Source organism: Oncorhynchus clarkii, chromosome 2 (genome assembly GCF_045791955.1).
Source record: "Oncorhynchus clarkii lewisi isolate Uvic-CL-2024 chromosome 2, UVic_Ocla_1.0, whole genome shotgun sequence".
NCBI lineage: Eukaryota > Metazoa > Chordata > Actinopteri > Salmoniformes > Salmonidae > Oncorhynchus > Oncorhynchus clarkii.
In genome coordinates, this window is record NC_092148.1 from 26846274 (window position 1) to 26858540 (window position 12267).

Sequence of the window (12267 nt, forward strand, 5' to 3'; positions counted from 1 at the left end):
TTCACCTATTTGATACATGCTAGTTGTGTGTAAGGTGTGCCATGCATACTCAGAATGTCTAACATGTTCTATGTAGTAACCATAGATATGGTAATACACATCAGTGTCATCCAGATAAAAGATTTGATTAACTGATGATATTGAGGAAGTCACCTGACACCTTCAGCAGGACTGTTTGGAGTACAACACTAGATTCGGAACAAAAACATTGGTACATTACTGATAAGCCTCACTGGACAAGTGTACTTGGGATGGGGTGCAGAGTGTTCCTGGCTTTAATACTGGGTGTTTGTCTACTGTCACACCGCCAAAGTAAGTCCACTTTTACTAATTTCATATGAGAGACAGGAATGTGATTAGAGGAAGGAAGCAGACTGGGCATTATTTTGCTTGCAAGAATCACTTTAGCAGTATACTGGGTTCCAGTATTCTATTCCGTAAACCCATAGATGCAGACAGCTGCTTTATATCAGTTCGCATTGTTATTAAAACAACATTTACTGAAAGGCATAACCAAATTAATTATATTGCATTCAACTACTCTCGTACCAGAGAGCAAGATTGTCATGTTTGTCATTTTCCATCTCAACTTGTGTTATTGAACACGGGCAACCATTTGCTGCGGTTTTTGACCTTCTGCCAAAAAAACATCACTAGCGACAAAGAGTATGAAGTGGAGTTTGATGGAGATGAGCTCTTTTACGTTGACCCCATGACCTACCGGGTAGAGCAGTGACTGTCAGAGTTCGCCCAGTAGTGGACCCCTGACCCAGGACTGCCTCACTAAGTGTACGTGTCCCTCAGAACCTGCCAGTACAATATCCCCCACTGCATTGTGGGAGACAATTTGGGGCGGCAGGTAGCCTAGTGGTTAGAGCATTGGGCCGGTAACCGAAAGGTTGCAAGATCAAATCTCTGAGCTGATAAGGTATGAATCGGTCGTTCTGCCCCTGAACAAGGCACTTAACCCATTATCTAGGCCGTCATTGTAAATAAGAATTTGTTCTTAACTGACTTGCCTAGTTAAAAAAAGGTTAAATATTATTATTATTGTATTTTTTTTAAGAGCCCGCAGGAGGCAATAGGTGAGTGCTGTTTCTGTAAAGTCGCACCCCAGCTAGCACATCATTATCTGTTTTTTAGAGCTTGGTGAGAGTGTGGTTTCCTATGGTTATATAACCTTACCACAACTTTATGGGAATGGTACAGGGAAGTTGCTTGGCTTTGGAACATTCTCAGCACATTTAAGGAACTTGACGAAGTGGTTTGATATTGGGAATGTTCTCAAATAGTTCAGAGAAGGTTAAGAAACAACATTCTTCTGTGTGAATTTCAGTACTTCAGCAAAACGTTTCCTCATGGTTCTACTTAAAGTCATGTTCTCAAATTGTTCAGAGAATGTTAAAAAAATGTTCCATAAAAAAACCACAGGAAAATGTTCGTAACGTTCTAATAATGTTATTTAAAAACATATACATTCTGTTCTCAGCATCAATAAAACGCTCTGTTTGGTGCGTTTTTTTTTCTCACAAACTCTGGTGCATTTAGCCCCTTAGTTCAGGTCATTTGGACTGGTGTGAACACTATCCTCACTTGGGAGTGAACAACAGAGCCTCCCACATATAGTCCCAGAGAAAGGTGGAACTGGGAGTCCCCAACACACTCATCTACCAGGTCATTAATTTCCACCCAACACCCGTGCATGTGACTTGGACCATTAACGAGCAACCGGTGGGAGAGAGGACCGTCAGTCAGACCCAGTACTACTCCAATGAAGACTTCAGCTTCAGGATCTTCTCCTATCTGAGCATCACACCTCAGGAGGGGGACATCTACTCCTGTAGTGTGGGTCACGTCAGCCTGCAGGAACCGTTCACCAGGAACTGGGGTGAGTCACTGCTGGTGTGACCTTATACTGTAGGGTATGACACAGAGAAAGGTGGGAGGTTGTTGATACTTTATTAGGGACACTAATACATCAGTTGTTTCTTCACTATATGTGTCCACAGAGGTTGAAGTGCACACGGCCCACCAGACTGTAGAGACAGCAGTGTGTGTTGGAAGTGTGACTAGAGGAGTGGTGGGAGTAGCGACAGGAGTCTGGTTTATCAAAAAAGCCAAGAGGTCTGGTTGGGCCTGTAGTAAATGGACATCAGTGTCATCAAATGGATCTACCTCCTGGCCCTCTTCCCCTGCCTTACCCACCAATGGTAGAGACAGAGATGACCACGCCTACTGAAATGCCGGATTGGACAGCGTCACCAGAAGATGACTCAAGCCAACCCACTACTGAACAAGACTGGTGTCAGGAAGAACCACCCTCTGCCTCAAGTGACACCTCTGAATGGGAACAGCTGTTAGACTCATTGCTGATAGAGTAAGGGCACTATCATAAACGGATGCCCATATATCAACTGTTGTTAATATGTGGTAATGCAGCTGTGTGTCCTCCAAGTTTGTAGAGGGGAGGACACTCACGTGACCTCGAGTGAGAGATAAAAAAGGTATATATAGAGAAACTGCCGATACTTCGGCGCTGCCTTCTTGAATTCTGAATTCATTTAGACAACCATTTGACTTAGGGTAATTGGCACCTGACTCAAATGACTTAAAGATTCTAACTTGTTGGATCTGAGAAGTGTCTCTCCGATATACCGTTTAACTATTGAACAGCTGTTCTGTCGCCTGTGGCCTTGGTGCTTGTATACTGATGCAAATTACATCCAGAGAAAGTCTAAAAAACGTAACCTCTCGATTGAGCTCAGTACCTCGCCCTCGTTGCATGGCACAGACTATTCGATATTCCAGTGGGGCAGGGAATCACCAGCGGGTTCTCTCATCCAGTCCAAACTTGAATCTCTAAATTTAGTAAAGCACCGACTCCAATTCAACCTCTCAGCCAGTAGAGGGGAGTCGCTACCTACCTAAATTCTTAAAAGAACTCTGACCGACTGAAACTCTGCTCCTGATACCGTGGGTCTCCCTGTCATCTTTTAAAGGTAATTAAGTTGAAATATTATATTTTATTAGAGATAAGTGTTATCATTGTACCAGGCATTATAGAGCATTAAGGCATTTGCATGTTTTTGATTAACGCTGTGTGTAACCAAGTAACAAATTGTGTATTTTGAAGTGTGTTTGTTTGTAAAAGACAAAAAACTGAGTGTTTCCAAAAATAAACGGTAGCCTTCGCGCGGTCACGAGAGAGTTAGCACTCGTTCCATTGCTTTTCTACAGACAATGGTTTCTACGACCTGTAATATAACTTTTTGAACTTTTCGTCCGACGTTCGGCTGGACCTGAACGCGCCTTTGGATTTGTTTACCAAACGCCCTAACAAAAGAATCTATTTGGACATAAATTATGAACTTTATCGAACAAATCAAACATTTATTGTGGAACTGGGATTCCTGGGAGTGCATTCTGATGAAGATCATCAAAGGTAGCTAGCCAGAAGCTAGCCAGTTTACTGGCTAATGTTAGTATTCAGCAAAACACGGTTTGTGGTCATCAGCTATCCTTTAGCTCGAAAAGCTATCGCCAGTTTTGTACAACGCGTCTCAGACCAGAACATACCGGACCTATTTTCTCTCCATATCCCCGGATTTCAACCGCAAGCTCTGGACATTTACACCTGGATCTCGCAGCTAGCTAGCTGCTATCCGTGTGACTATTGGCTTACGTCGATCCCCGGAGCAAACATAAATTATTCCGGAGCTAGCCAGCTGAAGAGTACCATCAGCCACTCCTGGGCTACAATCACCTATCCGGACCCATTTTACTACCGATGCGGAGCCCCACCGGTCCTTCACGACTGGACTACTGACATTATCTGCCCAAGGGAGTTATCCAACTGGCCTCTCCGTCACGACGTTACCTGAACGGCCATCTGCGGCCCGCTAATCGTTAGCTGTCTTATCGGCTGCAATCTGAATAGGTCTATTGGACAATTTTTCTTGGGTCACTATATCTATATCTATTTTGCCAATTGGATTGATCCCCTCTACCACACGGAACCCTAATCTACCTACGGAAACGCACAAGGTGGCTAAAAACAGACCTCCATCCAATGCTAGCTTGCTACCGATGGCCCGTCTAGCTGTCTGAATCGCCCTGACCCCAACCAACCTCACTACTCACTGGACCCTTATGATCACTCGACTAAAATTGCCTCTCCTTAATGTCAATATGCCTTGTCCATTGCTATTCTGGTTAGTGTTTATTAGCTTATTTCACTGTAGAGCCTCTAGCCCTGCTCATTATACCTTATCCAACCTTTCAGTTCGACCACCCACACATGCGATGACATCACCTGGTTTCAATTATGTTTCTAGAGACAATATCTCTCTCATCACTCAATACCTAGGTTTACCTCCACTGTATTCACATCCTACCATACCTTTGTCTGTACATTATACCTTGAAGCTATTTTATCGCCCCCAGAAACCTCCTTTTACTCTCTGTTCCGGACATTCTAGACGACCAATTCTCATAGCTTTTAGCCGTGCCCTTATCCTACTCTCCCTCTGTTCCTTTGGTGATGTAGAGGTGAATCCAGGCCCTGCAGTGCCTAGCTCCACTCCTATTCCCCAGGCGCTCTCTTTGGATGACTTCTGTAACTGCAATAGCCTTGGTTTCATGCATGTTAACATTAGAAGCCTCCTCCCTAAGTTTGTTTTATTCACTGCTTTAGCACACTCTGCCAACCCGGATGTTCTAGCCGTGTCTGAATCCTGGCTAAGGAAGACCACCAAAAATTCTGAAATCTTCATCCCTAACTAAAACATTTTCAGACAAGATAGAACGGCCAAAGGGGGCGGTGTTGTAATCTACTGCAAAGATAGCCTGCAGAGTTCTGTCCTACTATCCAGGTCTGTACCCAAACAATTTGAACTTCTACTTCTAAACACCTCTCTAAAAACAAGTCTCTTACCGTTGCCACCTGCTATAGACCACCCTCTGCCCCCAGCTGTGCTCTGGACACCATATGTGAACTGATTGCCCCCCATCTATCTTCAGAGCTCGTGCTGCTAGGCGACCTAAACTGGAACATGCTTAACACCCCAGCCATCCTACAATCTAAACTTGATGCCCTCAATCTCACACAAATTATCAATGAACCTACAAGGTATCACCCCAAAGCCATAACACGGGCACCCTCAAAGATATCATCCTAACCAACGTGCCCTCTAAATACACCTCTGCTGTTTTCAACCAAGATATCAGCGATCACTGCCTGATTGCCTGCATCCGTAATGGGTCAGCGGTCAAACGACCTCCCCTCATCACTGTCAAACGCTCCCTGAAACACTTCAGCGAGCAGGCCTTTCTAATCGACCTGGCCGGGGTATCCTGGAAGGATATTGATCTCATCCCGTCAGTAGAGGATGCCTGTTTTGTTTTTTTTCTTCCCGCAACACAAACTCAAAGTTCTGGGACACTGTAAAGTCCATGGAGAATAAGAACGCCTCCTCCCAGCTGCCCACTGCACTGAGGATAGGAAACACTGTCACCACCGATAAATCCAATATAATTGAGAATTTCAATAAGCATTTTTCTACGACTGGCCATGCTTTCCACCTGGCTACCCCAACCCCGGTCAACAGCACTGCACCCCCCACAGCAACTCGCCCAAGCCTTCCCCCATTTCTCCTTCTCCCAAATCCAGTCAGCTGATGTTCTGAAAGAGCTGCAAAATCTGGACCCCCACAAATCAGCCGGGCTAGACAATATGGACTCTTTCTTTCTAAAATGATCTGCCGAAATTTTTGCAACCCCTATTACTAGCCTGTTCAACCTCTCTTTCGTGTCATCTGAGATTCCCAAAGATTGGAAAGCAGCTGCGGTCATCCCCCTCTTCAAAGGGGGGGACACCCTTGACCCAAACTGCTACAGACCTATATCTATCCTACCCTGCCTTTCTAAGGTCTTTGAAAGCCAAGTCAACAAACAGATTACCGACCATTTCGAATCCCACCATACCTTCTCCGCTATGCAATCTGGTTTCAGAGCTGGTCATGGGTGCACTTCAGCCACGCTCAAGGTCCTAAACGATATCTTAACCGCCATCGATAAGAAACAATACTGTGCAGCTCTATTCATTGACCTGGCCAAGGCTTTTGACTCTGTCAATCACCATATCCTCATCGGCAGACTCAATAGCCTTGGTTTCCCAAATGATTGCCTCACCTGGTTCACCAACTACTTCTCTGATAGAGTTCAGTGTGTCAAATCCGGAGGGCCTGTTGTCCGGGACCCTGGCAGTTTCTATGGGGTTCAATTCTTGGACCGACTCTCTTCTCTGTATATATCAATGATGGCGCTCTTGCTGCTGGTGAGTCTCTGATCCACCTCTACGCAGACGACACCATTCTGTATACTTCTGGCCCTTCTTTGGACACTGTGTTAACAACCCTCCAGACAAGCTTCAATACCATACAACTCTCCTTCCGTGGCCTCCAACTGCTCTTAAACGCTAGTAAAACAAAATGCATCCTGCCCGCCTAGCATCACTACTCTGAACAGTTCTGACTTAGAATATGTGGACAACTATAAATACCTAGGTGTCTGGCTAGACTGTAAACTCTCCTTCCAGACTCATATTAAGCATCTCCAATTCAATATTAAATCTAGAATTTAATCTTCCTATTTCGCAACAAAGCCTCCTTCACTCATGCTGCCAAACATACCCTTGTAAAACTGACTATCCTGCCGACCCTTGACTTCGGTGACCTCATTTACACAGTAGCCTCCAACACTCTACTCAGCAAATTGGATGCAGTCTATCACAGTGCCATCTGTTTTGTCACCAAAGCCCCATATACTACCCACCACTGCGACCTGTATGTTCTCGTTGGCTGGCCCTCACTACATATTCGTTGCCAAACCCACTGGCTCCAGGTCATCTAAGTCTTTGCTAGGTAAAGCTCTGCCTTATCTCTGCTCACTGGTCACCATAGCAACACCCACCCGTAGCACGCGCTCCAGCAGGTATATTTCACTGGTCATCCCCAAAGCCAACACCTCTTTTGGCTGCCTTTCATTCCAGTTCTCTGCTGCCAATGACTGGAACAAATAGCAAAAATCATTGAAGTTGGAGACTTATCTCCCTCACTCACTTCAAGCATCGGCTGTCAGAGCAGCTTACCGATCGCTGCAGCTGTACAAAGCCCATCTGTAAATAGCCCATCCAACCAACTACCTACATCATCCCCATATTTGTTCTGAGTTTTTCCTGCTCTTTTGCACACCAGAATTTCTACTTGCACATCTATCACTCCAGCTAAATTGTTATTACTTTGCCACTATTGGCATATTCATTGCCTTACCTCACTTTGCTCGCACTTTATACAGATTTTCTATTGTGTTATTGACTGTACGTTTGTTTATCCCATGTGTAACTCTGTTTTTTGTCACACTGTTTTGCTTTATCTAGGCCAGGTCGCAGTTGTAAATGAGAACTTGTTCTCAACTGGCCTACCAATAAAAAAGATCCCTCCCAATGTGTTCTCCAATCTCATAGAATATTTTAGAAAAATACTGTGTTGTCCTTGCAAGAACAGGGTGCTTGGAGTACTGAAAACAGGAGTACAAAAAGTACCCAAAAAGTTTTTGGGCGCTATCTTTTTTAGATTTGTATTACTTGTTGAACAAAATGTCTTTATGCTATTGTGTTAGTATAATTATTTTTTTAATAGGTTGTGTGTGTGTGTGTGTGTGTGTGTGTGTGTGTGTGTGTGTGTGTGTGTGTGTGTATATGCTCCTCTTTATCAAGGGTGCTGGTAATTATGGACCTGGCTGTATGTAATGTTAACATGTGTGCAGGTAATTGATGTGCATTTCAGACAATAATGCTAGCTAGATACAGGGGATACAAGAGGTTATACAACAAGGTCATTTTTCTGTCTTTATTTAATTGGTAATGTTGACTCATTAACATCCATAGAATTGTTTGAATGTCGATTTATAGCAAAAGAAATCATAGAATATCACAGCTCTGTTATACCAAACGTGAGGAAAAAGCTACTCATTATGCAAGTCCTGTTGAATGACAATGATTACTTCAGTTGCCTTGGGACTGCACATGCACAGCGATAACATAAAGGCTCTTTATGTGAGGTAAGAAAAGGAACATTTTGAAGTCAATGTAAATTAACTGATCTATTTTGATAAATAGTTGCTCCTACCTATCTCTCTGATTTGGTCCTGCCGTACATACCTACACGGGTCACAAGACCCGGGCCTCCTAATTGTCCCTAGAATTTCTAAGCAAACAGCTGGAGGCAGGGCTTTCTCCTATAGAGCTCCATTTTTATGGAATGGTCTGCCTACCCATGTGAGAGACGCAAACTCGGTCTCAACCTTTAAGTCTTTACTGAAGACTCATCTTTTCAGTAGGTCCTATGATTGAGTGTAGTCTGTCCCAGGAGTGTGAATGTGAACGGAAAGGCTCTGGAGCAACAAACCGCCCTTGCTGTCTCTGCCTGGCCGGTTCCCCTCTTTCCACTGGGATTCTCTGCCTCTAACCCTATTACAGGGGCTGAGTCACTGGCTTACTGGTGGTCTTTCATGCCGTCCCTAGGAGGGGTGCGTCACTAGAGTGGGTTGAGTCACTGATGTGATCTTCCTGTCTGGGTTGGCGCCCCCCCCCTTGGGTTGTGCAGTGGCGGAGATTTTTGTGGGCTATACTCGGCCTTGTCTCAGGATGGTAAATTGGTGGTTGAAGATATCCCTCTAGTGGTGTGGGGGCTGTGCTTTGGCAAAGTGGGTGGGGTTATAGCCTTTCTGTTTTTCCCTGTCCAGGGGTATCATTGGATGGGGCCACAGTGTCTCCTGACCCCTCCTGTCTCAGCCTCCAGTATTTATGCTGCAGTAGTTTATGTGTCGGTGGGCTAGGGTCAGTTTGTTATATCTGGAGTACTTCTCCTGTCTTATCCGGTGTCCTGTGTGAATTTAAGTATGCTCTCTCTAATTTTCTCTCTTTCTTTCTCTCTCTTGGAGGACCTGAGCCCTAGGATCATGCCTCAGGACTACCTGGCATGATGACTCCTTGCTGTCCCCAGTCCACCTGGCCGTGCTGCTGCTGCTCCAGTTTCAACTGTTCTGCCTGCGGTTATGGAATCCTGACCTGTTCACCGGACGTGCTACCTGTCCCAGACCTATTATTTGACCATGCTGGTCATTTATGAACATTTGAACATCTTGGCCATGTTCTGTTATAATCTCCACCCGGCACAGCCAGAAGAGGTTTCTACCTAGGTTTTGGCCTTTCTAGGGAGTTTTTCCTAGCCAACGTGCTTCAACACCTGCATTGCTTGCTGTTTGGGGTTTTAGGCTGGGTTTCTGTACAACACTTTGAGATATCAGCTGATGTACGAAGGGCTATATAAATAAATTTGATTTGATTCCAGCTGCGTTTTGAGCCCCACCAGGGCCGCCAACAACATCAGGTTCCGCTGCAGCAGCAACCCCACCCTCACAGGCGCTGGCCTGGACTACGGCGAGTACAGCCTCTGGAGCCCAGGATTGTGGCGATGGCGGAATCTGTGGCATCGAGACCAAAATGGACGAATACCAGCACAGTCTGGATAACTCATCTCTCAATGACTGTTGTGCCAAACTCCAGCAGGTGAGATAAGATGGTTGTGATACTGGATCATTTATCATAGAGCGTCTTGTGTATTATATTGATGTCATGGCAGCTCTGGAACAAGGTATATCACTCATTTTCTAACCCTCTGGTATTCTTTTGTCTTATCTTCACTGTAATAATCTGAGGGAGATACCTCTTCTGGACCAAACAGCCCAGACCTGTCAACACACAGGCACTGACCCATGGTCCATTCAAGCCAATCTACACTCAATATCTGAATCTACCACTGGTTCAAACCTAATAAATCATTCAACTGTGTCTTTATGGCTCCTTCGTTCAGTGAGGCTGAAACAAATGACATTAGCTCCTACTGAATATAACCCACTCATCTCAGCTGAAGACCCCCACCCCCCCCCCCCCCACCCCCCCTAGATCACTCCACAATACACACTGAAATCCTCATCAGCATGAGAACAGCATGTTTTCATAGAGCGTCTCTAATGAACCAATAAACTCAAAAGCAAAGTCATAACAAGTGTGCACAAAATGGAGGTGCTGACACATGCATTTATCCTCCTAGAAATGGAGCTAATTAAGAAATGACAAGGGTTATTAATTAATTTACAGTTTAAAGGCCTGACGGGGTTCGATAAGGCGGTGATTGGCATACACAGAGGTGATTGTGTTAATGTGTAATCTGCAAACGCAGTGAAGGACCGTGTGACTTTATCAAGCTGCTCCGCAATGGTTTTCACCAGATAATCAAACATGAGGCAATGGATGCATACATATAATGGCCCATAATTCACTGCTCTGGAGTTTCTATTTCATGCTAATGAGTGAACTTCTGGTGAACTCCAAGTTAAGTTCAAACTTATTTGCCTCTTGGTACACAATACTTTCATTTAGTGTGGGTTAGATTGGAGTGATAGTAAAGAGTGATGACATAGGTCATCTGTATATGTATGTTGATACTTTAAAAGGAACCTTATAAGACCATGAAGTGTTTAAATGCAGACAAAATATGCATTTGTTTGCTGAGTCATAAGGAGCATCAGAGGTAGGTACATCCAATCAGATGAGCAGGTGACTGGCATGACCACTAGATGGCAGTGTTATCTTAGAGGTGAATTGACATGGTTCAGTGGATGGATGGTATGACACAGGGGTATTCAACTCTTACTCTACGAGGTCCGGTGCCTGCTGGCTTTCTGTTCTGCAGGATAATTAATTGCATCCACCTGGTGTCCCAGGTATAAATCAGTTCTTGGTAAGAGGGGAACAATGGAGGGAAAAGCAATGGGGCTGGCCTCGAGGTCCAGAGTTCAGTTTAAGGGGTATGACAGAACCAACTAGATGAAAACCAGTAAAAATAACAGTATACACAATGAGGATGAATAGAAATGATTAAGTGATCCGTTTGAATGTCCTCTTACAGTTTGCAGTAAATCAATGAACCTTTATGGCCCTCTGGGCACAGAATGGTATTCCTTGAGTTAACCTTGGCCTATCATTATATAAATATTTAGTCTGATAAAATCAGATCTTAAAACAAGATTACCAAAATTCTCCAGACATTCAGTATGCCACATTCAGCAGTTTTATCCCAAACCAAACACCAGTTCAGGTCTTAGTGGTAAACCCCATGGGCCACAGTGCTTTAGGCCATAAGTACAGTTGTTCAATACTACAACTGCAGGGTGGAAATGAGGATTTTTGACACGCTCTAGTGGTCCACCTCGTCCCCTTGGTCATTTAAGATCTAATAATGCTTCCTGTAGTGGACAACATGGATATGATGTGGTTGTGGGTTCATAGCCCTTGTTACAATGACCCTGTCCTCCCCAGGGCTCCTAGCTCTCATGATGTATAGATCACCCCTGACCGCGAAACTCTACGTAAATAGGCTTGTTTTCACAAGCACCATTTCCATGAGTTATGAACACATGGGGCCCACGTAATGTATTTTAATACAGCAGCATAATGCCTATACATCTGATCAACTGTGACCCCTTCATGGTACTGAAAATGTAATAAGTAGATACGACAGATTTTAAACAATAGTTATGTTCGTTTTTTTTACCCCCTTGTGCCCCCTAAGAAAATTTATATTGTCTGTAAGCGCATAGCTACAGCACTCAGGTCCAGCCTGATCCAACAATGGAGAGTCCTTGTACTGTAGACTGTGAGGGACTGAAGTTTTCTGCATTTACCTCTTTACATTCTTTCAGCACTCCAAGGCCAACCTACAAGAGCCCTTCATTCGGGGGCCGATTCCAACCCGAGTTAAGCGTGTGTAAATGGAATGTAATTCCCTTTCTATGCACCTTTCTCTCTATGGGTATTCTGACCTTGAACTTGAGAATAGCATGCTATTCAACCGCTATTCGTTTTGGGTGGCGATCAAATAAATGAAGGTGTGGTGGAGGTGTGTCTACAGATATGCCGTATTCTAACCCCGACTTAATTCCCTCATAATTACACCATCTTTACACATGATGAAACAATGAATAAGGTCAACATCTACTTTATTTTTTCCGCCGATAGAAATAACACCATTCTCCATGCACTGTAATTTACAAATTGATAAGAGCTAGGTAAATGAGTAAGACGTTTGGATAAGGGGATTGTAAATATAAATGACAATCGTTTCCTAACCCTAAATAATACACAAG